This window comes from Erpetoichthys calabaricus, chromosome 6 (assembly GCF_900747795.2).
Source record: "Erpetoichthys calabaricus chromosome 6, fErpCal1.3, whole genome shotgun sequence".
Taxonomy (NCBI): Eukaryota; Metazoa; Chordata; class Cladistia; order Polypteriformes; family Polypteridae; genus Erpetoichthys; species Erpetoichthys calabaricus.
In genome coordinates this window covers 156113067-156137502 of record NC_041399.2, presented here as the reverse complement: position 1 = coordinate 156137502, position 24436 = coordinate 156113067, and positions in this window count along the sequence as shown.

Below are 24436 nucleotides of genomic sequence, written 5' to 3'. Positions count from 1 at the left end.
CTTCTCCTTAGCGTGCATTCAGCTCCCCCCTTTCACATCGCGAAGTGGCAGGAGCATAGCACACCTCCGGGCGGGGGGGAGGGGGGTGGTTTTGAGCAAAGTGATCGAGACCAGATGATCTCAGACAGACACTTTGACAACACACTCTGCTTACAAACAATTTAAAACAAGTTCACTGATATCTATCTAACCTAGCAGTTGTTGGAATGCTTTTGGCAGACAAACTTCAGGTGCTCCCAACTCTTAAAACAACGACAAGCAGAACACGCAGCTTGCCAGCAGCAGCTGCAGAAACCCAGCAGATGATCCGAGCACCTCTCCTTAGCGTGCATTCAGCCCTCACCCCCTCAACCCCAGAACGCACAGAGCGACAAGCAGAACAGGCATCATGGTAGAAGCAGCACAAAGCCAGTAGCTGATCTGTCCAATCTGCTTAGCGTGCGTTCAGCTCCCCCCCTTCACAAAGCGAGCGGCAGAGATGCAAAGTGGCAAAAGGACAGCTGCTGTACAGGCTTTTAAGTGATTAATGCAAAGTGCGATAAGCACAACACACAGCTGGCCAGCAGCAGCAGCAGACACCAGCTGAACCAATCGCATCTCTTTAGTGTGCGTTCAGACCCCCCCTTCACAATACGAGCAGCGTTATAAGTGCCGCGAGAAAGAGATTTAACCATGCCCGGGGCAGGAAATAAAGGACAAATATTGTTTTTACAAAAATTTTAAAGTAAAAATGAAAATAATGCATATGTAACAATTCCCATGAAAATAACAATCTCTTTAAATTGTTTATCTTTTAAACCAAACCTGGGGGTGGGCAAGAGAAGCGAGCAGGGGGCGGAATCCCCTAGTAATAATAATAGTATTAATTAATCCACGATATAGCAGGGACGCAATAGTTCACTGTACTTGTCTTTCAGTGGGATAATGTAAGAGACACATTTTTGTGCACAGAACAGATTGTTCATTTTCCAAAAAATAGACTGGATAAATGTAGATATAGATCCCAGTGTAGATCCCTAGCCTCAGAGCTACCACTCCGCTCAGACAGAAGAAACCAAAAATTAAACAATATGCAGTCAAACAGGCTGCACATCATTGCCATTCTGATATCTTCATGGCCTTGTCACAGTATTAGGAAAATACTATAAATTCAGTGATCTTGGTAAAAGTTACCTATGAGACTAATTAAGCATCTGTAGGATTTGTTAGTCCATTCTTGCTAATTTACAATGATTATATTGTAAATTGTGTAAATTGACAAGCATTATTTTGCTGTCCCTTGGGAACCTTTATCAGTCTATTTGTATTCTAACTGTTCTGAGGGAAGAACAGACTAATTCATATAGAAAAGTGTTCATAATCAAATGGCTATGTAGTTTAAAAGGTAAAATAATGATCCAATTGTAATGTATTTCTTCCATCAATTACCTCTGCTTTTCAGTTCCACAAATTTATTAAAATAAATAAATGCTTGTTTGTTTTCCTCCTAAATTATTTTCTAATCAAAAAAACAAAATAATATATGTTATTAGAATAACTGAGAAGTTAAAACTTAATTTAAGGGTCTATAGGTTTATAGAATTAGTTTAAGTTCAAAAATAAAAAATATATACCGGTCTATGGAAAAAAAAATATTTTTGAAGATGCACAAAACAGCAGTAGCATTCAGTGTTAAAAATAAAAAATATACATGTGTTGCATAAATAACAATATGACTCTGCCAACTGCTATATAAACAATTCAAGAGAAATTTGAAAAAAAACTTATAGCATATTTGAAAGCCAAGAATTTAATTAAATCATTTGAGGCATCCGCTTGGATCTCAATACAACAATCAAATCTTACAAAAGGGAATGTGAGGATACTTGATCACATGTGGATTTTTGGCAGTCAATGATGGAGTTATTAAAGCATATATAATACACCCTTCTACTAGTGTGGAATTAACAACAGACTTTCATAGGATTATACCACGGTCATCTTAACAGCAAATAGATTTGTCAGCAAATATAAACTGATGGTATTCCATAATAACATCTGTCACGCTTGAATATTGCATTTTCATTTCACAGGAAAAGAATCAGCAATGGTTAAAGTCTATCTCAACATTATCTACTTCGGTAAGAATGATTTTTATAAATTAAATGGAACACATTTTTTTTTGTGATCAGTTTTTATTTTTATAACAGCTAGAGTGCATTGAGTATTTACAAACAACAAAAAGCAATATAACCATGTTGAAACTACAACCAGTACTATAGCTATATAAAATCCCAAAACTGCTATCATAAACAAAGTACAAGCCCAGAGCAATCTTTCAATTACCAACAATCTATCCAAACCTGATGTACCAGAGTTTCAGATAGACACAAGGAAAAAACAATCAACAAGATGGCAACAAAGGAAGAGAAAAAAAGGAAATAGATAATGAAACAGCTTTATAAGTTCATACACATGTTTCAATTTATACACTACATATATTTATTTATGCATACATACTGTGATGGGCGGCCGGGTCCCATGCCCGGCCGGGATGTCCCTGCTGCGTATGTTCCGGGGAAGAAACCATGGGCAACTCAATACCTCCCCCGGGACGCTTGGTGGTAGCCTCCCTGGTCGACGGTGATACCGCAGGGCTTCATGGGAGATGGAGTCCTCCACAGGGGCGCTGCATGGATTCCACAGCCCAGCTGGTCAAATCTTCAGCCCCACCTGGAAGTGCAACTGGAACCAGGTGGTCAAGCACCTGGAACACTTCTGGGTGGGCTGTAAAAGGGGCCAGCCACCACCACTCAGTGGCCAGAGTTGGGAGGAGAGGACGAAGCTTCAAGGGAGGAGTGGTGGTGCAAGAAGGGTGTAGTTGTGGTGAATAGTCAGTGCTTTATTTGGGACTGTGTATTGCCTGTGGGTCACGGGGAAGATGTGCACCCACAGGGGAAGAAAAATAAAGTTCATTGTTATTTTATACGTGCTTCCGGGCATAGTCTGTGCCGGGTCGGCACTATATAACGCCTTTATTGTTACAGTACATACATGTTAAATAAACAAAACCCATTACCCAGCCACTGCCTGACTGCCACTGTCCATAGACTGAATGCTTTACAATGAGCATTATTAATTCAAGTAGTACACAGTTTCAAATGAATCAGTGTTGAGAAGTAATCAATTTGAAAGAATTCCATCTTAAAGCTACTTTTGCACATACAGAAGCCTCCAGAAAAAAAAGTGTCACAAAAATGAGTAAATAATCCTGCTTCCAAAGAAGCTCGAATGTCCACAGTGCTGAAGTGCATTTTGCCCTCCTCTCAGAGAATTTAGTTAATATGGAGCAGATTGATATGATAGAGCCATTACCTAGAGCAACTAATTTCAGATGGCTATATAACAGGATGCAAAGGAAGCTTAGGCTGTGTGAAAAATGATTGAAATTTATTGATTATTTTGTCATAATTTATCATCATGCCAGGCATTATATCTCATCCAGAGCAGACCCTTTACTTGCAGCTCTGTTCGGACTTTTTCTGCCGATTTTTTATAAAGTGGCTTCCTGAGCTTATTTGTTATAAAGTTGAGGGGAATAATACAAAGGTCGGCATTTTCATAAAATGACTTTGTAAGAGAGTATGGATACATCGTTCTATTTTAATGAACCTAATGATTGCTTTTCTTTACTATTCAAGGACATTACCATATGTGAACTTGTTTCCTTTTTCTCTAAATGTATACATTACCAGGATGTGACTCTCTACTCAGACTTAGTTGTATACAGGGTCATCAGGCATGCATGTGATACAAATAATCTAACTCACTTGTGTTTTTAATGGCAGAAAGTAGAAGCCCCTGAAATGTACACAATCTTGAAATATCAAAAAAATATGTCAAGAATCCAAATATGTTGAACAGGCCAATGATGGTATGCACAAAAATGACATGGAATTGGAAGCAATGAATTATTAAGTATAAATTAATTAATTTGCCACCTTGGTATAAAATCAAGTTTTCTTTCAACTGCTAGCCAGCTCTGAATAGAGTTATTAATAAAAGATCCATGATGGAGTTTGCAAGGAGTTACAGAAAAATGTAGAGAACAGTATATTATCACACTTGAAAGAGCTGGTTATAGAGGAGTCAAACATTAACAAGAAGGGATAAAAGAACAGGGATTTAACTGTGCTAGCTTTGCTTCAGTAAGCTTTTTTGGAATGATAATAAATAATAGCTGAGTTTCGGAAGGGAAAATGTTTTTTTTGTACTGGCTTGTGATATGGTGGGTCCGCTGCTTAACTGTTTTGGCCATTTTTTAAATAAATAAATAATCATGCCCCATGGAGGTGCAGGCTCCAATTGGGCATGAGGTGCGTAAGTGCATTTCGCCCTTTGGTTAGTTGAGGTGCTGGCTGAAAGCACCATACACATGTGCAGAGACCGGCGGACCAGTCAGGTGCCTCAGGGGTGCAAGGGGGAAGTGCTCCTCGAACCTGCGCTCGATTAGGCAGATTAAATAAAAAGGAGCCTGCATGACGGGTGGGGCAGAAAAAGAGAAAACAAAAGAACATGAAGGAAGGAAAGGTTAAAGACAGTAGCTGAGAGAAACAGGCAGGAGGGAGCGAAAGCTGGTGCAAAACGGGAGGAAGCAGGCAGACGGGAAAGTAAGCCCCAGGAAGGAGTGTGTGGTCGATGCTCAGGAGGGGGCTGAGGAGTCGCTCCTGTGGAGCAACCATGTAGCAGGAGCGGCTATTTTACTCATGGTGTGCTCTTGCTGGGAGGAGTCAGTTATCGGCAGTAGTGCAAGCGGAGCAGGGCTCGGCGGCTCTCCATGGAATTGTTGGATGGACCTCTCTCTCCTTACAGTGAGGCCCAATCAGGGTAAGACGGAGAGATGTCAGTTTAAGGGGAGGGCACCAGGGCTCAGAATTGTAGAGGACAGTTTCCTGCCTATGTATTTAACCTCGTTTTTTAATGAATTCTCTATTTATTGAACATTTTAACCTACACAAAGACACTCACTTATATTGGATTATTTATTTATGGACTTTTGAACACTGCACTGTTTTGGACACTGTTTGGTTTTTGATTGTTTTAATAAAAGCCCTGGTACTATTTCACCCACTCCTTGCTATATGTGTGTGTGTCCTCATCTGTCTAGTTCTTCCCGATTAAGTTACAGATGGTGGCAGGTTCAAGAGTCTCCCTAGAGCAACTAGGCGTATGGAGCTGACCTGCATTGTCACTTGCTTTTATTAAGAGTTTTCTTCTTTGCTAGATATTGGTGTATGCAACATGTGCAGCAAGAGAGTCTGAAGTGTGAAAGTTCCAGTATATATAAATAGATACTTTAGCGGTTTGTGAAATATTGATGGACAAAAGTGATTACCTTATTTATTGTGCTTTTATTAGACACTTTTAAATGTGATTAATAGTCACTATTGAACACCTAGTTATACATGAAGTGCACTGTTTGTTTTACTTTATTTTTTTCATTTGTGAAATAAATTCATTTTTGATCGCTCCAACTTTTGTTCTTGGCTTATGAACTGATTCATTAGATTTGTGATGTAGCGTCTCAAATATAAAAAATTAATGTGAGGCCTCCTAAAGGGACCATCAATACAGGGCACCAGCTAACCTGTCTCCATGTGTAGACTCACCCCAAATCCAACATGTCTCACAACTGCTAACTGCAGACTTCTGGCCTAGTATGCCCCAATTAAGGTGAACTGACAAAATAACTAGAAAAGTCACAGGAAGGATGACTGTTAAACCCCCAACTTGTGGACAGAAGTGAAAACAAGGAATCTTTATAAACTGGGATTTATTCACAAAAAATAGAAAATTACAATGAAATGTTCAAATGTACAAATTTAGACAATAAAAGTTGCAAAAAAAAAAAAAGATTCAAAGCAAACAGTCCTCAATACATAATCCAGAAATTAAAAAATCCATAAACAGAAGCAAGAAGTGAGCAAAATAAAAATAAAAAAATCAAAGAAAATAACAATACTCATAAATGCTCTCTTATTCCTGGACCTTCTTAACTATGGATTTAATAGCCAGTGGGATGGGTCAGGAGTAGTTATATCAGGGTGTCCCTCCCTCCTGGGGTCTCCACCCACAAGGAACATAGGCACATTTAAGGAGACAGTAAACATTTAACCAAGTATAGACATTATAGACTATAGATGTGTGGCTGCACCAATTAAAAAACAAAGCGCACAGGCATCAGCTTAGGGTGGGTGTACTCAAGGAAATCTCACTTACATGTTATGATTGGAAGTTTGTGTGGTCTCTCAGACTTAATGGCTTATTTGTATTTATAGCTGATTGGAAGCAAGACAGACGTTACTTTTGAACAGTGTTGTGTGGCAAGATCATTGGGTGAGAGTTCATGATAACCATGCAATTTGACACTGTGAAGTATGATGTTAAGTGTGTCTGTTTCTCTGTTTTTTTATAGTAGGTTCCAACAAAATTAATCAAAACCTTCATCATTGAAGTTTTAAGGCAGCACCATTCTTAACATTATCGACAGAGTGTTATTAACTGGCTCAGTCTGTAATACACTCAAAGTGTCTGTTTTCAGACCATTACTGAAAAAAAATCAGAGCCAGACCCAATTGTGTTTAATAACTATAGACTAATTTCAATCTTCATTTTCTTTTTAAAGAATTTGAAAAGGTAGGCATCATGTGCCTTCAATCTCACCTTATATATCATAAGCTATACAGTTATACAACCACAGTACTCACAGTATAGAAATGGCACTTGCCCATATTGTAAATTACATCTTAATTTATTCCTATAAAGGAAATGCTTCAGAAATCATGTTTTTAGACTTAAGCACAGCTTCTGATATCACTAATGTCCCTATTCTGTAATGTACACTGGAAAATTATGTTGGGCTTTCAGGCAGTCTTTCTGTGTTTTAGTTTATATTTATCAAATTAATTTAAGCATGTATGTAAATATATTGACAGTCCTTTGGCATTATATTCAAAAGTAAAATAAGGTGTCTACCTGCTCCCACTGGGAACTATTATTAGAAAATATAACATTCTGTTTCACTCATGAGTGAATGACATGCAGCTATACTCTTACTTTCAGACCACACTTTTCTACATTACTGTGCCCAATTATCTGTTTCAATAAATGAAAATAATTGATGGATGAAAGCTATTTTGATTTGAATACAGAAAAAAATAAATTAATTATTGGGAATGAGGCAAACAACAACACTCTGTCACTTTTGAAATAAGCAGGTTAGTTTCAATGAATTTGCACACTATCTAAAAAACTGCTTTTCATCCTTAAATAATAAATTAAGGCAATATGGAATGTACTGAGAAATTAATTCATGTTGTTTCTAACCAGTGGAATTGACAACTTCAATGCATTATTAACAAGTTTTCCACTTGCTCTATATACAGTTTCCAGTTAATTCAAAACGGTGCGATAAGAATCACTAATACTAGAAAGTATGACCACTAACTCCTCTTCTTAAGTCATTACACTGGCTTCCAAGTAAGTGTAGGAGTGATTTCAAAATTCTGCTTCTTACATAAAAAACTTTAAGTGGCCTGGTCCACAGTTACCTATCTGAGCTTATCATTACATGCACAACTGACTTCCTCTTATAATTCTGGTGTAATAGAAATCCCTAATATTATCAAAATAACAATACAAGGTTGGGCTTTTATCTGCAATGTCCTAAAGCTGCCAAATAAGATGCCACTATATTCACTTTTAAATCCAGCCTGAAGTCTCCTTATTTTAGTGTAGAATAACCTGATAGTTTTGCTGATTAACTCTGCATATTGCATCTCTATCTGTTAGTCATTTATATAAAATAAATAATCTGACATATTTTACTTGTGAAATTGTTACAGTGCCCTGGGCCTGGACTCAGTGAAGAGCGCCATACAAAATATACCGCATTGAAAGGTACACAAATTAAAAAATACAGAATCACGGGTATTTCTGTTGAGTGGCAGAGATTAAGTATCTAAGAGTCGGCCAAAATTGTTTCTGAAACAAAGGAGAAGCTGTTTACTTTGTTATCCTTTGAAGTAGTATTTAGAAAGGGACAGCTAGAATTGAATGTCAAGGTTTGGCAAGAGACAAAAACATTCACACTGCACACAGGGCATCTTTGCAAGGTAAAAAGTATGGGTCCTAAATCAAATGATGTTCCAAAGTCAGAACCAGAATTTGAAACATCTTCAATGGCTAACATGTATCAAAGAAGCCATTCACTGCTAGACTGATCAAGATGATGTAAAGACAGGACAGATTCAAGACAGTTGCCTCTTAGGTTGAATAGGATAGTTGCAACATGAAGATGGTGTGATGCCCCATGCAAACAACCCATGGCATTATTACCTGCCGGTGTATCTAGTAATTCATAGACTGAGGGTGGATCAGTAGCATGTGAGGAGACAGACAAAATTTGTGGTGCAAAACAAGTCCAAAGTGTTTATTAAAAACCACAAAGAAAAGTGTCCACAGTGCATCAATAAAAATGAGTGTCCTTGAATGAATAAACAAACATTGTTGAAAATCTTCCATTAGATGCATGAAAGCCACCTAAAACAATCACATTGGGAGATATCATATGAAATCAGAGCATTCAAAATATTTAAAACAAAGGATCCTGCAGTCCAATTTTGAAAACATATTATAGAACTGACCTGGAGCTTCACACTAAGTTCAGTCCGTCTTAGGAGTTCAGGTCAGGCCCTGCGCAACTTGCCCTCTGTTACCATTGCTGCAAGCCCCACATACAGCAGCAGCTTCACTTGCCTTCCTCTGGAGAATTCCCTCCACTCACCAGCCTCCTTCTGCCTTTAATGCTGCTTGAAAGTTGCTCAGCAGATCCAGACCTCTCTAGTGGATCATACTTTGATTCTTTATCTCTTGCCTCTAAAGTATCCTGTTTAAAACTTATTTCATCCTATTCTTGCTCTCGTTTCTCACAAGTACATGCTCGGTCACTTTCTTTCTTCATTTCTTTTTCTTTTCTCCAATTTCTTTCTCTTTCGTACAGCTTCTCCCTTACCTTGCCTCGTTCCACTTTTTATATTCATGCACTGACATCCTCAACTGACACTGTGCACTCTTCCTTGCCTTGTGAAGGCAAGTGCACGTGTATGACTGTGCAGGTTAGCAAGCCAGCTAAATAAAAATCTAAAATATTTAAATTAACTCATTACACATCCCATAAGACATGTCCCACCACAGATGGAAACAAAACAAGTCCAAATAACTGTAGCTCGAAGACTAGCTGACTGCATTGACAAGTAAAAAAGAGGCAGCTACAGACTGATTGTTGGTTGTCAAATGGCACAAACAAGACAGAAAAGAAACCCTTTCAATGAGATTATGGATTAGTGAGATAAAACAATAAGCAGAATTGCTACCTTGTATAGGTCTGCAATAAAAACAAAACAGAAATCAGGCAGCAGCTACCACTTAGATGAGAGGGCCAACGTTGCAGATGCAAAGGCAGAATGACAGGGCAGCTACCCCAAATGCTGACGACTGGCAGCTTTTCATCCAAGCAGGAATGTGATAACTGCCACTTTGTTTTGGGCAAAGGCAGGTAGCTGCACTTAGCCTAATGCTAGACAGCTGTAAAGACAAATTCCCACAGCTTGTGCAGTCTGTGTCAAGGCCAACTCTTACACAGGTCATATACAATCCCATCTTACACAGGTCATACACAATCCCAAATCAGAAAAACTGCCAAATAAAAAAAAATGCAGTGATTTTAAAATTTACTTGGACTTTTATTTCATTGCTGACAGTATGAACCCAAGATAGTTCATGTTTTGTCTGGTTAACCACTTCATTTATTAATACACATCCATTCCTGCATTTCAGGCCTGCAACACATTCCAAAACAAAGTCGCTATTTCTCCTCACAATACTTAAAAATCGTTTTGGTACCGAGGATACCAAACGATGAATCATGTCAAGTGTTATTTTGTCCCATTCTTCCTGAAAACACATCTTAAGGTGTGCAACAGTATGGGGTCATTATTGTTGCATTTTGTGTTTCAAAATTCTCCATACATTCTCTACTGCAGACAGGCCAGTCCAGTACTTATACACTCTTCTTCTGCATCCATGCCTTTGTAATGCATGCAAAATGTGATTTTTCATTGTCTTGTTGAAAAATGCATGGACACCCCTGGAAAGATGTCGTCTTGAAGGCAGCATATGTTGTTCTAAAATCTCAATGTACTTTTCTGCATTAATGCTGCCATAACAGAAGTATAAATTACGCTTGCCAAGGGCATTGGCACATCCGCACACCATGACAGACCCTGGCTTTTTGCTGAAAACAGTCTGAAAAGTCCTTTTTCTCTTTGTTCTGGAGCACACAGGCCTTTATTTCTTCCAAAACAAATCTGTAATACTGATTCATCGGACCACAATATACAGTACATTTCCATTGTGTGATGCTGAGAGATGCCTCCGAGCCCAGAGAAACTGACACAGCTTCTGGATATGGTTAACATAATACTTCTTTTTTGCACTGTAGACTTTTAAATGTTATTTGTGAATTTAACTATGTATTTTATATTGCTTGAGAAAGGTTTGCCAAAGTAATCCCTTGCCCATGTGGTTATATAAGCTATTAATGAGTTCTTGATGCAGTGCCGTCTGAAGGATCAGAGTTCACATGTGTTCAGCTTAGGCTTGTGCCCTTGCCCTTTATGCACTGAAATTCCTCCAGATTCCTTGAAACATTTAATGATATTATGCACTGTACAGAGAGAAATATACAAATCCATTCCCATCTTTCTTTGAAGAACATAGTTTTAAAACATTTCAATAATTTTCTCATGCACTTGTTATCAAACTGCTGATCTTCTGCCCATCTTTGCTCTTCAAAGACTCAGCCTTTTGTAGATGCTACTTTTGTATACTACCATGATTACAATGTCCTGTTGACATCACCTGTTTAAAATCACATCATTATTTAATTATTTTACCTCATTAATGGCCCTAATTTGTCCCCGTCCCACCGTTTTTTGGAATGTGCTGCAGGCCTAAAGGACAGGAATGGATGTACATTAACAACTGAAACTAAATTGACAAGACAAAACATGAAATATCTTAGGTTTAAATTTAAAAATTACTGCTTTTTTTATTTGCATTTTCAATGCCCTCCCAAAATGTTGTGATTTGGGGTTGTAATTTGAAACATGTAAATTATTTGAAAAACAGTTTAGCATGGCTCAGTATTACTGATGCATCCTCTTTATTCCACTAGAATATCAAGGTTTGATTTTATTGTGTTTCATAAAAATGAAGAAAAGTAAATAAAAGAAATGTAGTTCTGTAAGTACTCTGTATAGTTTGAAGTGTAATCAAGGCCGGCGGCACCATTAAGGCAAGGGCACAGATCATAATTAAAACACAGCCGCACAGGTTAGCTACTGAACAGTTGGTTGGCACACTATTAAGCTTGGCCTAGGGCACAAAATAGCCTAACACCGGCACTGAGTGTAATGTGATGTTTTTGTGCATGTCTAATGACATAGATTTCTTGGAAATCAGGCATGACTTTCTTTGGTTTCAGTTATTGATTTTTTCAATATATAAATGTAAGCTTGCAAAGACCATTTTTGAAGTACTGAGTATCTCTGCAGTGTTCAGTAGAGTAATATAAAAGGAAGCTTTTTAATAACAACACTTCAAGTGCCTATGCTCCTTACCATCTATTTTTTACTCACTTGGATCCTGGCTCTCCCAAGAAGATTGTGCATCTTTAATAAGAATTATACAATGTATAATTTCTGTGCTTGCTTATGATGAATGGTGCAGATGGATTCTAATGTAAAACCTCTCCCCATTTGTTTTTCTTAATAGAAATTATTATTGGAGTAGCTTCTACACTTATTATAACCATCACATAGGCACAGGAGAATTCAAAACTTAATATTTCTTTTCTTCTAGCATATAGTGTACTACTTTCCTTACTTTTAAAATACAAGCTGAACAATCATTGAACTTTATTGAATTTATTTGGTAATTCAACACATTTTTGTTTTGGCAAGAATGAATTTCTTCAGCATTTAACTGAGATCCTGGCTCCAAATAGGAATCATCAAATATTCTCCTGCCTGCATTTTTTTTATCTCTGTCCAATGCCTTAGAGGCAAGTAATGCATGACAGAGTAAGATATGTGGGAAAGAAAAGATGTGGGTGTAAAAAAGCAAGCAGGCTGACTGTGCTGTGAGATGGGGACTGTAGCACCTGTTTAACTAGGTCCATTGTGTGAGTTTATGGGTTTCTCCCTCACTATTCACATTTAGTTTCCTGCCTTTGATTCTTAATTTTGGACAACTGGACAGTTTTGGACTTTAATTTTGGACAGTTTGGTACACTGGCATATATTTATTGTATTTTGGGTAGTGAACAGTGGTGTATAAGGGTGGTTTCACAATGTATATTTTATTTTGAATGAGCATGTAAAATTCACTGAGAGCAAAGTTATAAATTAATTCAAGCACTAGATCTACTTTAAAACCATAATTTAATTTGTTATTTCCTTAAAAACCTAAGAGCCTTGATTATGGGATGACAAAGCTGCACAGTAATTGGCACTGCTGCTTCATCTCTCCAAATACCTGGATATGTCAAGTGAATGTTATTGTATACAGTATATTGTAGATATACAGTACTTAATGCATTCAACACAGGGTTTATTGTCTTTTTTTGTCTGTTGTCAGTACTGTATTTCTTTCAATATTCTGAGGTAAGTATGAATTTCATTGTATGTTGTCAGCTTGTAGCCATCCCCACACTGCTGTTGAACTTTCTCACAAAACAGTTGTCAAACTCAAGAATCTCAAGGGCAGACAACTAATCAAAGATCTGTCAAGACCACCCCTAACTTTGATTACACTGAGAACACTGATTCAAAAACATACCCACTGAGGTAATAGCAAATTTATTGAAAAATGCTGAGTCAATTGTATTAGGAAAAAAAAACTGAAATCTATATCGCACAGAAAATAACATGGCGACAGCTAAACAGCGATGGTAGAGACATGCAAGTTTCACATACATAAATACATCATTTTAATAGGAATTGTGTATGCATGTCCATTTCAAGGTTTAGATACCATCTAGTATACTTGCATAAATGTAATGATGTTTTGTTCAAAGGTAGCAATGAGGATCAGCTCCCCAAAATTATAGTAACATTTAAGTCCTACCAGCTCTTTATGTGAAGGCAGTATAATACAACATCTCTCCGGAGATAGTCTGTTCATTTTAATTCTGCTGGTTTCTTGGTCAATGCAGTGTTACTGATGATCTGAGTAAAAGAATGAATCCCGATGTCTGACACTGACTTTCCCCATTGAAAGGGTAGTTTAATACTCTTTTTGCTAACATATCCCTTTATCTCATTCCTTCTGTAAATCGCTGTAATTTTGCATTTGAAAAATGTTTTGAGTAGGGACTTTCAGATCCAAAACCCACCGTAATTGGTTATGGTCACCACTTCCTCTCAGGGAATGTTTGTCCTTAATCCCACTTTAATGATACTCCAAGACAAGAATGCACACAATAACCAATATTGTAAAGTGATATGTGGCACCGCTACATGCATATCAATAACATTCAGCTTGAAACAGATTCATAGTCTGATTATTATTTATGAGGAATTTTCACATTCTCCTTAAGTTCTTGAGAATTTTCTCTGTGTCCTCCAGTCCTCCTGTCTGATAAACTGGAAACTCTGGATTGACGAGGTATGAGTTAATAAGAGTCTGCGTTCAGTAAGGAGTTGATTTCTGTCTTTTGTTTAAAACTTCCAGGATAGACTTTAGATTCTCATAATTCTACAAGGAAAAAGTGGCCTTAGAATATTGCCTAAATATAGTGTAACTGTAAGAAAGTTTTTTAAAACTGTTAATTCAAAAAAAAAAATATATATATATAAACATTAACAAAAACAAAAAAATACTAAGATCTAAAAACTAAAATGAATTGTCCTTTTACATTCACACTTGTTCTTTTCAAAGTTTTATACTAGACATACAGCACTTTAATAAATTAGCTTTATTTGACAAATACTCTCCTATGCTAAAGACTTCCTTTTTAGTATCTTATTTCCTTTGAATAGTAAAAGATCTGTTTACATTTATAAATTAGTGCATCTAAAAAAAGAAACAGTTTACATTTATGATTTTTCTAAATATTTCCTTAGTAAAGACTTGCTTTTTACTGCAGAATTATTGAGAAATGTCATTTTTAATAACCTCTGATTAAACTATTTGACCTGCAACTTTCAATCAGGTTTTAGAAATTATCACCACATGGACATTTCTTTAATCTTGGTCCTGAATGATCTTTTGATTGACACCAGTGTCGGTCTTCTATTATCTCTGGTGTACCTTTATCTTTGATGACCTTGATCACCACATACCACACAGGTTATCTGGGACTATATTAAATTATTTCACTCTTGTCTATCTGATTGTTGTCTATGCATCTCTGGGTAATTCTTTGTCACTTAATAGAAAAGTTAATACTTGTTTTGGACTCAGCTTTATTCATGTAAATGGTGTCGTGAGAAAAATTTAAGTTTCAGAAAAAGATACATTTACTTTAAATGTCTACTTATAAGAATTGAACTACTGTGGTATCAACTAAGTCGTGGCTCTTAGTATTCTCTGGTTAATGTAGCTTTGTCGAACATCCCAAAAAATGTGCAGATTAAGTTACTCATCACCTATATGGTTTTGAGAATATCCCAAGTATCTTTGAAAGAAGAGTTATGTAACTTCATAATTTATGTCAATAAAAACAATAAAACAGTTTAATACATGGTCAAACACATTGTTGAAAAATATAATGTATGACAAGATATTATATATGATTAGGCAAGTTTTGTTAGTGTTTTCTTTTCCTCGATTAACATTTACTCTTGGCTAAGTGACAGGCTGTGAGTTGATAAGGACACAGTATCCATTTGCCATAAAAATATTATGACTATAAATGAATTGTTCTAAAGGGCTTGTCTGGCAAGGTGGTGCAGGACCAAGCTGTTTGGAGAAGAGTGCAAACACATCAACCCCACATAGAAGTGGAAAAACATGAAGAGGAAGAGGAAGTGGTGCAGTTGTTATTAGGTATGGATAGTCATTTTGTGCATTATGTACTTTCTCCTTAACTGAGTAGGTTTTTCTGCAGGTACCCTGGTTTTTCTCCCACATCCAAAGGCATGCATTTTAGACTAATTCATAACACTAACTTGGCCTCATATGAATGAATGTCTTATTGTTTCCTAAAATGGGCTGGTACTCTATCCAGGATTGACTCCTGCCTTGGATGCCAATGCTGCTAGGATAACTTCCTGCAACCCTTAATTGTAATAAGCATATTAAGAACTTTATTAATTTAATAAAACTGTTGTAGGTGGCACACAAGATGGACGAGCATCCTGACAAAGAGACAGGATACCTTACCCAGAGGAGAGGCCCTGAGTGGACAGAAAGGTATCTAGGCTGAGAGAGGGAAGGATGTCGTACCCAAACAAAGCTCCCCAAATGGATGGATGGACATCCCAGCCAGTGGAGAAGATAGTTCCTTACCCAGACGGGAAGCCCCAGATGAATGGACATACATCCTGATCAGACATATGTGAGGAAGGGACGGATTGTCTCTGGGGGGCATTTATTCCTCCTAGTCGCTAGGTGGCAGTGGCCCTCAATATCGTTACCCATTTGGGAAACAGCGGGAAATGCCATGAATTGTAGACTAGCAGCAAGAACAAAGTCCAAAACATTACAAGAAAAGATGATTATTAGGATTTAAATGTCACATAAAAGGTTTCAAACCAAAAAAGTAAGACACTGTTAATAGTCAAAAAATGTATGTTAGAAGCCTAACGGTCATCAAAGTCTGAGGCTGTCTCAGTTGATTCTGAAAACACTGTGGGAGAGAGTTCAATGTCTGACCAGCACAAATGCCCCCTCCTTCTTTTGCAGTTTAACTAGGGCGGGCAAAATAAACTAGCATGATGGGTTTAAGAACATAAACCATACAGATATTTGATTTTATTTTTTGAGAAGGATTAAATGCTTTTAAAAACCAGCAAGACTACTTTATTTTAATTCTGATACTTAAAAATAGTTGGCATTCAGATAAAAGTAATGAGAAACCTTATTTTTGTTAGAATTCATTTTGATAAAGCTGTAATATTAATGTTGTTTTGCAGGAGACTACTTAAAAGTAGATTACTCTAGTTGAGACTACTTGCCATGAAGATTTGCTTTGTGGTACCTAACTGTGACAGATATAATCTATATTTAGCATCTTTTTGTGAGTGAAATTGGTCGGTTTTATTACATTCCATATGTATGTTTGCAAAATTTCACAGTCAAATTTCAACCCAGATTTTTTCACAATTTAATTCACCAACACACCTAACAGTCATAGCCCTGACTAAAGCATCCTTCAATATGTTTTTAGTCAATGATAAAGATCTACATTTTTCCTTCATTAAGTTTGAGTATGTTTTTAAATGTTAAACTCTATACATCAGCTAACTTGCTCTATAATACTATCACCATAAATAGTCAGTGTCTGATACAAAACATCTTAGTAAAAAAAGTGCATTGTTAATATAGTTATGAAAGTCAACATGTGTCTGTGCAAAGCTTCTCTTAGTTTAGCCATATTAAAAAAACAGCATTTTAAAACCCCCTGTAAAAATACCATAGGTAACATTTGTGTAGGCATTATTTAAAATAAAAAACTACTTATTATCTAAGATGGGGATCAATCAAATTTAACATTTTTAGCAGACATTCTCTCTTTTGAGATGTCGCACAAGCATTTCATAAAAATAATCCAAACAGACACATTGTTACAACCTCCATTAAATATAATTAGTTCTACTTTTTTCAGAAGTTGTATTTTTCTCTGTAAAGTCATGATTTAGTTTATATTATACCCTTTCCTAAACCTCCTAAGCAAAGGGAGATTTAATTTAAGCCTAAAAGCACAGAAGAGTGAGGACGTTTTTCAGCAGTGTTAGAAAGTTACCTTATGGTTGAAATATTGTGTAATGAACAATATAACATACTGTATTTTGAAACATCTTGCAGATACTGGTTTGCAAGATATGCTCCCAGGAGCTTTGAGAATCTTGATTGTCATTAGAACCAAACGTAATAAACAGAGCATACCTATGTAAAAGAATTGTTTCAAAATGAAAGTGCAATGCTAGATTGTGCATAAATATCAAGTGTATCATGACTTAGAAAGAGAGAAAGCACTTTAATGGAAAGGTACCCACTATGCAAATAAACAAACAAATAAATAAATAAATATAAAAGACTCTATTATGAATGGCACTCACATTTCAGGAAAGCTATAGTTAAATGCAGAGTGCATCACTTTTAGACAGGTGAACAAGAGCTATTCACAAAAAGACCTAGCATGTAAGTGCTCTAATAAGAGGTATGCACTATGTGAATGAAGAGATTCAAAATATAAGGTGCTTTATAATTCTTAGGAATTTAAATGAAGACGTCTTTGTTACATATACATAAAGAAAAAGATGATGATATCACATCTAATTTCAATGTGATGCTAATATTGTAGGTTTTTAACGCAAAAAACTAAGCATTTTCTATATTGCCAGCATTTATGTGAATTTATTTGTAAATGTAGTGTATCTAAACATTAGGAAGAACATTCTGATCCAACTAAGAATACAGCTAATTAGGCAGTATAAGTGCATGGTGTCCTCACTTGTGTATATTTATTATATATTTATTATTCTTTAAAATAAGAAAAATAAAACAAAAGTAAACACAACTGTGTAAAAATAAAGGAAATAAGTATTTTTGTAATTGAACCCTTCTCATTTTTTGAGTCATGTGCTAATAAAAATGTTATATCTTGAAATGCTTAATATATTGTATTTTTGTCCTTTTTTTCTACATTGCATTTGCATGTTCCTGTTTATTATTTGTATATTTTCTATAATGGATAATCTTGTTGAAGAACAAGTGGTTTGCAAAAAGAAAAAACTTTTCTTCTTATAGTCTACAAAAGGCTAATTGTACTAATTTACACCGTGTGGACAGTTATTAGGCAAATGATATTCCTTAGGATTCATTTTATTTTTGAACAAATAGAATGCTCTCTCAGTCAATCCAAAATTTTATTTTACATCAAACTTCCATCCATTATCCAACCTGCTATATCCTAACTACAGGGTCACGGGGGTCTGCTGGAGCCAGTCCCAGCCAACGCAGGGTGCAAGGCAGGAAACAAACCCCGGGCAGGGCGCCAGCCCACCGCAGGGCTTACATTAAACATTGAATGTTTAAAAAAGGAAAAGTGAGTTTTGTCTTTCACAGGGATAAATATTAAGTGTGTGCAATTAAGCAACTATTGGGTGTTGGGCAACTAAATTACAGATGATTTTTACCCACTCACTTGTTGTGATGGTGCGGGTCGACCTCTTCCATTTTTGGTGCCTCTTGAACCCGACACCGTCAGTACTGTAACTGAGATGAGCTTTCCAGATAAAGACAATACACACATGGAGCAAGGGGATGGTGGAAAGTGCAAGTGCTTTTATTAAAACACACAACAGTGTTCAAATAGTGCAGTGCTGAAAATGTTCCATAAATAAATAATCCATAAAAGAAGTGAAAGTGGAGGTTAAAACAGTACCAATAAATATTCATTAAAATCAAAGGTTAAAACACAGGCAGGAAACTTCTTTAAAAACAATATCCTCGGTGACCCTTTAAAACTGACTCCTCTTTGTCTAATCCATTCCCGGAACTTGCAGACCAAAGTAAAGTCTACCAGCAGATGCAGACAACCTTTTTCCCTGGCTCATGTTCCCGTCGTCACTTCTTCGGCATTCCTTGGGGAGACACTGAGCCCTGCTCCACTTGTACCACTGCCAGTCCATCGGCTCCTCCTGGCAAGAGCACATACCTGAGCCCAGTGGTCACTCCTGCTACTTGGTTGCTCAGCAGGAGCGACCGTTCAGCCCCCTCCTGAGTACTGGCCTCACACACTCCTCTCTGGGGCTCCATACATGTCCATCTGCTTCCTTTCCTCGCAACAGCTCTCTCCCATTCTCCTGCCTCTCTTCTTCTTCCTTTAACCTCCACTCTCTTTTCTTGTCTTTTTATCTTTAGTTCATTCTTCCTCTCCCACTCTCGCGCTTCCCTTTTTAAACATGGGGCATGGCACAGCTGTGGCAATCAGCAGGGACTGAAGTTAATTAGGGGTGCGGGTGATCCTGTACCTATACACTAAGTGCAGGGCCGTCTGCTCCCACATCACAAACAGGAACTGCTCTCGCCACACTACCACGTTCCATCCTGAAGGTGCGAGACTGGCAATTATTTATTCAAAATGCCAATCTACCGTAGACCTCACTTTACCACACTTGTTTATTCTCAAATTCTCCTGTAAGTGTAACATAAAAAAATTGACATGAGCATCAGTAGGCTTTGCACCTTAGGAACCAAGTTACCCTAGCTATTCTATAACATTTCAGTAATTATTTACAACTCTGATGCTGATATTTCTAATTATAAAATAGGTCATTATGATAGCAATTGACGAGAAGAATTGAAAATTATTTGCAAAATTATGGTATTTGGGGGTTCCTCTAGATCAGGGGTTCTCGATGTCGGTCCTGGGGGCCCACTGTGGCTTCAGGTTTTTGTTCCAACCAGATTCCTAATCAGTGACAACATCTGATAACACTGAGCTCAATTAATTAGCAGACATTTTTTTTTCTCTTCACTTATTCTTCATTAAGAAAGCACCGCAGCATGTTTTACATTTATAATACATTTAGGAATATTTCTGCTTTTGCTAGAGATTTAAATGCTTAACAACCCTTTGTTGATTTCATTCTATTTTGCCCTTTCTCTGTGCAGTTTGCTCCCTTCATTGTATCCTAATAATGACAACCAGTGGAGCAGGCAGCCAGGCAAACAACAATGCTGCAACTACTTCAGCGTTAGACCCACTAATTAGAAAATAATGAATTAATTAAACAATTAGAACACTCTGCAAAAAACAGAATGAAAATCAAGATGAAAATATTGTTAAAAAGAAAACAAAATACATTATTACAATATAACTGTTTGGTACATTTTAATATACCAAACTTAGTTTTCTACTTTCTACATTTTTCCCAAAACACAGAATTTGACAAATAACAGTTCACTTAATTAGCCCAGAAGTCCAAATAAAAATAGAAGTTGGTTGGAACAAAAACCTGCAGCCACAGTGGGCCCCCAGGACCGACATTGAGAACCCCTGCTCTAGATTGCCTCTTTCTCTTGCACAATTTTTGGCTCAAAAACTAATCAGCACATCATCATCTCATAACAGGCTTTAAGTTTCCAGTTTGGTATTTTTCTGTCCTCAAGACTGTCCTCAAGAAACTGTGGCACACAGGCACACACACACACACACACACACACACACACACACACACGCAGACAGACATACACACCCATCATCGAAATATTGATGTTTTCGGTGTCAGGGTACCCTAAAGCGCCGAGATCCGTTGAAAACTGGAGATCGAATTTTTTGATGAATCTAAAGCTTTCACTCCTCCCCCATAGATGATAGGTTATGGTGGGAGAGGGTGCAAAGCCAAAAAAACATAAAATGACATATAACAATTAGCATTTGTTGGCCTTTCTAAAATATTCAGTGACCAATATAGTCATTCAATAACTGCCGTGAGCCTCCTATCCATAGAGTCTACCAGTTTCTGTTCACATAGCACTTTCACTGAAGCAGCAACCACAGTCTCCCAAATGCTGTTCAAAAAGATCTATTGTCATCCCTCACTATAAATCTCACATTTGAAAAGGGCCCAGAAGTTCTCACTAAGATTTAAGTCAGGTGAGAAAGGGGGCCAGGTTATTATTCTGTCATCTTTGACAAATTTGCTGGCTAGCCAAGCAGTGAGGTACTTAGATACATGCGTTGGAGCATTGTCCTGCATAAAAATACTTGGCTTCTTGACAGCTGCTTGAAGAACGTATCTTCCAGAAACTGGCAGTAGGTTTTGGAAGTTGATTTTCAGTTCATCTTCAACCTGAAAAGGTTCAACTAGCTCATTCTTACTGATAAGCAGCCCACGCCAGTACTTCCACATACTTCCATGGGCTCACCTGTCCAGTCCATTAAGAATCACTCTCATTTCACCCGTTCATAAAACCTATGAAAAGTCAGCTATTTTGTTAGAATCTTGACACTTCAGCTTTTGAATCTGATTTGCTGGTGGCCTTGTTTCAGCCTATTTTACCTTAACCATGTCTTTGAGCACATGCCACTTTGTACTCCTGGAGACTCCAGGTAACTTGCAGTTATGGAATATGGTGGCACTGTAGACTAATGGGTTCTTGGCAGCGTCATGTTTAATTGTTTTTAAGTCATTCGCAATTGATTTGCTCTTTTTCTTCTCCAAGTTTTTATGATCCTGCTATTACTAATATAATGTTTGATTGTCCAGTGGTTATGCAGCAGTAGTTTAACAATTTCCAGACTGCTGCATCTGTTTTGTGACTTTTCAGTGTCAGTTAAATGCTTTGTTTGGCCCATTATATCTGAGGTAATGAAGCTGCCCAATAATTATGTGCACCTTAATGTAAAATGTTGATCACTTTAAGTCACACCCTCCCTCATTAAACAATTACATATTATCTAAGAATCATTACATCCAATAAGCACTCTGTTTCATATGGTTTAGAGTTAGAAAATGTGCATTGAAATAATGAAAAGGCCAGAATACTGACTTGCCTAATAATTCTGAATGCTGTATATACAGGATGTATCTTTCCAATATATAAAAAATTGTAATGCCAATTATTATTTCATATGCACTCTATGAAGTCAACAAACAGATATGATACTATTCTTATATCTTTGGCACAAAAGAATCACAATTTTTATCATTGGTGGATTTAAGAAGTAGCAATCATTATCTGAATCTTCCCCAAAAATATCTGATAGTGCACATTAGGAATCTGTCCTGTGGAAAGACATTTCATGGGGTATGTGGTTAAATCATAGAGGCAGAGTAATTAATTAATGCAATTCAAATATCACTAATGACTAATGTGGAACACAGAGACAAGGCCTATTCTTGTGAAGGTGACAGGGAGTGCGTATGCAGTTATCTAAAGGAACCATGCAAAGTGTGACAGGTTTGAGCAATAATGCACATGTAAAATGTCAGGAATGGGTATTCTAGGAGGGATTCCTTCTACAAATAGTATAAAGAAAGCTGGATTGGGATTAAATGATTGGATATGAGATGCAAATGGAGAGAGGCACCTTATGTCTGTTCTAGAATAGGTAAGAAAAGTTGAGATAAACACCAGAGGGAGCTGGACATTTACTTGGTCTTCATTTCTTATTGATATTTATAATTAAAGTTTAAAATGCCAGATAAAAAGCTTATTTCCATTTAATGAGTTAGTTTCTTGATCACTAGAATCGACTGATGTGAACACCAATGGGTATATCTACAAAGGAATGCTAAAATATTAACTAGGGAACACTAGTCTTGTTGGTTTTAATTAAAAGGCTTTAACAGTAAAATGTACTATACTCTTTATATGTAAATACTGTATAAAATAATAAAGAATACTTTACACAATACACATTACTAAATACCCCCACGAAGGGTAGTAGATTCTTTCCCTTCTAATCTAGGAGATGCAGCTTTCAACAATTCACTCAAGCAGAAAAAACTTGACTGTGAAGTTTTTATATAGCTTAATCTTTCATTTCATACACTTGCATTGTCATAGCTATTACTAAACAGTCATTACTGGTTGTGGTAAGGACGTCTATAAAAGAACCGCTTGTTTCATTAAATTTTTCATGCAAGTATCTTCTCCAAGTTATGTAAACAGTGCAGCTTACAGTGACTTGAAAATTGTTCAAATGAGTGAAGGTAAATTCATTTTTTATATGAGAGATAGTACACACAGCCATAGTGTGTATTATGAAATACAGTCTTACTTGGATTTTTAACTAGATGTTCACCTATTACTACATCTAGAGACTGAAATATTTCTTTATTATTTTCTTTTTTTAAAGTACACTGAGTCAGCACTTTGTTAGGTACACATAAATAAATTATGAGTTTGTACCCTTTTTTGACTTTCAGAAGAGTCTTAATTCAAAGTGGCGTGAACTCAAAATTGTGGAACATTGGCACTAGGCCATGTCACCTCCAAAGTGTCCTTTCAGGTTATTATATGGTGATAGACCTTTACTCTTAAAAGCTTGTTATGTCTTGTCTCACTGAAGCCTGACTAGATTACAATCTAGTGCCCATTGCATTTAACTGAAATCACCATCATGTTCTTGGAAACATTTTTGCCTTATGGCTTATCTACCCAGCTAGAAAACAAGATCAGCAACAGTTTTTAACCATCTTCTGGCATTCACATTGTGCTCTACTCATATCAAAGGATCCAATGTGTGCCAGAACCTAACAACAACATTGCTAGCCTGCCATAATGACACACCTCAGAATGAATGCATGATTTTATGGGTTTTCATCACATTCTGATCCTGCCATCAAATAAATCATAAGAATGTGTGGAAGAACAATGTGTGTATTGCACAGCTGACTACACCAGCCAAAGTTTTCTGATTTAGACAAGAAAACAAAGAACAGTGGGCCATGAATAAGCCACATGACAAACAAAATTAAAATTAAATTAAGCTAAAAAAGGATGGAGATCAAAAATCAGGGGTTTAAGTACATATAATTTTTATAGGAACAGCAGAAGCTTCAGAAAGGAGAGGAGACCATTCAGTCCATCAAGTATGTTTGGTAGTTAATAGCCAAATTGTCACAATAAATAGATGAGGTACTTTTTAGAAAATATCAAGGGTTCTGCTTCAGCTGCATGACTAAGTAGTTTGTTCTAGCTTGACATTAACCATTGTGTAAAAAAGTGATTTTTGGCTTCCATCTTAAATGCACTACATCTTAAGCTTCACTGGTGTTCCTTAATACATGATTTATTCTTTAACTGAAGGAGTTATCGTGGATTTGCTATGCCTTTAAGAAATTTGAAGATCTGAGACTGGTTTGATGATAATGAACAGTGAGAGAGTCCCTTATGGTCTTCTCATCAAACTCTTTCACCTGCTTCTTGAAGGCTTGCAAAAAGAATGGTGACAAGAGAAATCCTCACACCACTGAAATAAACCACATCCAAGAAAAGTCTCCTTTTAAAAAGACATGGTCTAAAGGTCTAAAGCTTTGTTCAAAGTAGTAAACTATAAAATAAGAGAAAATTCAAAATATAAATATAAGGAATGTTACAATAAATAAGTATGTACAACATTTATGAGAAAATTACACTTCAACCTCTTGACACA